Source organism: Melospiza melodia, unplaced genomic scaffold (genome assembly GCF_035770615.1).
Source record: "Melospiza melodia melodia isolate bMelMel2 unplaced genomic scaffold, bMelMel2.pri scaffold_62, whole genome shotgun sequence".
Classification (NCBI taxonomy): Eukaryota; Metazoa; Chordata; class Aves; order Passeriformes; family Passerellidae; genus Melospiza; species Melospiza melodia.
In genome coordinates this window covers 1,621,511-1,625,361 of record NW_026948801.1, presented here as the reverse complement: position 1 = coordinate 1,625,361, position 3,851 = coordinate 1,621,511, and positions in this window count along the sequence as shown.

The following is a 3,851-nucleotide window of genomic DNA, read 5'->3' as shown; positions in this document are numbered from 1 at the left end:
TGCGACCTTTGCCACCCAAACAGAGACCCTGACATTTAGTCTCGTCAGAGTGGTTAGCTGATGGATAGACCAGTGCTCCCCAGGATTTTGGATTGTGTCAGGTTGGCAGATTGATCATTGTTTTGAGGGATCTCGGCCAGGATCCCCAGGGACAACGACAGTTTCACCTGTGTAGGATTGCAGGTGGGTTTAGGGAAACGCAGGACAATTATTGCCCATTTTGCCACTGTGTTTTTACAATATGCACCCATGTCCCATTATTGATTTGGGGTGTTCCAGTGGCTGTTCCACCTAAGGTGGAGAAAGAGAAAAATGGGCAGCCAAATCTCCAAAGTAGAAAGGTGCATATATGGATGCTCTAAGTTAACTCTCACTGATCACGACCAAATATCTTCAAAGAACAAATAAAAATCAATTGTGAAGTAGATCATTAAAAATTTTCCAGATGCCCCTGAGCCTGACTGTCCTCCCTCCATCTTGGCTCCTCCACTTTCTGCTACCACAACCTTCTCTTCCGCCGTGAACAAACCTCCAGACACCATCCCCAGAACTGCAGGTCACGCCCCCACTTTCAATCATTCCACCTTCAGCCTGGGCCATGCCTCCAGAATGCCAGCCCAGTTGTTTGCCATCCTAAATCAAGGCCCTTCCTCCCCAAAACCTGACAAAATGGCAGTGCCCTTTGCCTCACCCTCCGGCAAAAATATAACCCCATGGTCACAGATACTAAGCCCAACTGTCACACTATTTCTAATCCAAATGTTTCTCCTCCAAGTTATTCTTCCTCCTTAAAAAACAGTTTGGATTCCCCAGAGCCACCTTTCCCCTCAACCCAAGAAGTTCCCTAGGAAAAGATTCGGAAGGAAGTAGTTAAGGAAGGAGACTGGCCAATAGTCTTGAAACTCCTCGTTGCCCCGGTATGTTATGAAAGAAGGGGGCAGAATCCCAGGTATCAGCCATTGGTTTACAGGGAAATCAAGGATCTGTGTAGGGCAGCTAAAGACCATAGGAAGGACTTGCCTTGTTTTAATGGACTAATGAGGGCCATGTTTACAGCACATGTCTCAACCTCATATGATTTAAAATATATTATGACCATGTTGTTGTCACCTACAGAATACACCCTTTGGGAAGGGGGATGGAAGTGTTCACTAAATCAATTAATAGCAGACTATGCTAATAATGAGGCAAGGGCGGAATTGACAAACAATCATCCAGCTGGAGAAGGACAACACAGCCTACCAGATGATCAAGCAGCAGGTGTCCTCAGAGAAGTATTGGATGATGTCAAAGAGATGGCTTTGAAAGCTTTAATCCAGGTATTGGATGGTAGCACCCCCAATTTGGACTAGCTTGGGTGGCTGCAGCTAAAGCTTTAGGACAAGCAGACCATCTTGGGTGCCTGTTAAGTAAGCAAAGCAATGCTACCTCCTTCACATTGAGTGGGGTGCTCTCAGACATAGAGACCATCAGACATGTCACCTTGCAGAACAGCGATAGAGTTTTTACTCTGGGCACATGGGCATGGCTGTGTAGACTCTGAGGGCACGTGTTGCATGAACCTCTCCATCCACAGCGAGTCAATCCACAAGAGCATTCAGGTACTGAAGGAAGGGTTGAAGAAGCTTCAAGTGGAAAACAAAGATTGGTTCAATAAACTCTTCCAATCCTGAGGACTAAAGTGTTGGATGATGTCTAGCTAAAACAGGACTATTCATTCTCTTAGTGGTTGTTGTTGTGTTGTTAATTGTCTCATGTTTGTTTGGATGCTTTTAGAAAGTCTTACAAAATTCTTTCAGTTCCATCTATGTTGTACAAGAGAAAAGGGGGAAGATACCCAACACAGGATCCTCATGGACTCCTTGGAGGAGAGAATTGGAGGCCAGGATGGCACAAAAATCTCTTAGAGACTCAGTGTCGGAAGAAAAATCCATAAAAGTACCTAAAAGTATCCTTAAATCCATAAAGTACCTTAAAAACCTTGAGTATCTCAAAGTGTTAATTAGCCCTACTGAGTGTAAGTGCAAAGCTCTCAAGGGACTCGTTAAACCAGAGAACTGGGGCCATGACTGCACAAACCTCTCACAGAGTCAGTATCAAAAGGGAAACACCAAGTACCTTAAAATAACTGAAGTACCTTGAAGTATTAATGCGTCCCGCTGAGTGTTGTTACTGACGAAGCCTCTCCAGGGACTAAGTACAGCAGATAATTGGAGGCCAGGATGGCAGAGGCATCCCAGAGACTCAAGGCAAAAGCCAAACCCAAAGTCCTTTCAAAATCCTGCAGTCCCTGGGAGCACTCAGGAGCCCCCAGGGCCATTGCTGAGCAAGGCTCCCCAGGGACTCCTTCCAGCAGATCCTTGAGGCCACTGGGATGTGGGCTAGGGGGGGATGCTGAGGACAGGACAAGGGGCTGACAGTGCCCAGCCTGGCTGGGGCTGTGCCAGGAGGCCCCAGTGCCTCAGGACAAGGTGTCTCCTCACAGCCCTTGGTGGCACAGAGCCTGCTGTGCTCCAGGGCACCAAGACTTGGCTTCTCTATGTCCCCACCTGTCATCACTGCCTCCAGTTCTCTGCTCTGCCTGGGGCCTGGGGACACTTTCTCAGTTTTGTCCCTCAGTGAGACCCATTAAAAGTCCAAGAAACTTTGCAGTTGGATTCTGACTTGGAGTTCTGGAGAGGTTTCTTCAGCTCCCTCTCAGGGACTGATGTTCAGGGCCTGAGCACAAAGCCCCAGAGGCTCATTAAAGTCCTGGTGCTGTGTCTGTGCTGCTGAGCTGGGCTGGGCTCCTGGCACAGAGGCAGCTCCTGGTAACCAAGAGGAGCTTCAAAAGCACATTTCTCTTGATGAGCAGCTCTTCTGCCAGACCAGCAGGGCTGGGACACTGCCTGCAGCCACCCCGGGCACATCACAGAGGCACAGAGAGCTTCAATCAGTCAGGGCTGGGAAGGTGCTAAGTAGTGCTTGGGGAAGAATCACTGCCAGCTGTTGGCACAGGAACCTCTGGCTGCAGGAAAATGCACCTGCAGCACCTGCAGTGAACTCCTAAAGCTGGAACATCCCACTGCCTACAGACTCTGTGAGTACAACTCTGGGGATTTCTAGTGCAGGGGAGGTGAAATGCTCGTGAAGGTCTAAAATGCTGAGGGGTTCTGATCAGTCATACAATATTTCCAAGATAAAGATTTTGGCAAAAAAAAATGGACATTTCCTAATACTTTGTACTCAGTTTCCTACTAGTGGAGAATGGCAGGGAGGAGAGATACATATTAAAGTTTGATTATGAATTTTGACAAATTCCTGAGACATCTGAACTGTTACTTTTAGTGATCAATAAGTTCACAGAGATTTGGGGTCTGTGAGTGCTGGCAAGGAGTGATCAGGCACCGGGAAACACCTCCAGGAGGGAAATCTCTAGGAAGCAGCGGGAAGATCTGGCAAGGAGAGAAAACAAAACCCAGCAATGCTGTGGCAGGGAGAGTTTAGAGATGTGCACAGGATCCCCTCCAGTGCAGCCCCTCCCTCTAAACAAGCCCCCTCCCTCCTGTGCCCCCAGCCAAGCCTCTGCTCTCAGGGCCGGGGCTCCAAGGCATGCAGCCCCTCCTGTGCAGGCAGAGCTGCAGCAGAGCCATGGGGCAGCTCTGCAGCCCCGGGCCCAGGTCCCTCTGCAGAGCACAGGGCTGGGAGCAGCTGCCCGGCCCTGGGGGCTCTGGCAGAGGGCACAGCTGGCTCAGGGTAACGCTGTCCCCAGTGCCCGGCTCTGGGCAATGCTGTCAGTGCAGCCAGGGAAGGAGCTGCATCTTCCTCCATCCAATGCCATCATAAGGACACTTGGAAGTGTCCCTGAGATT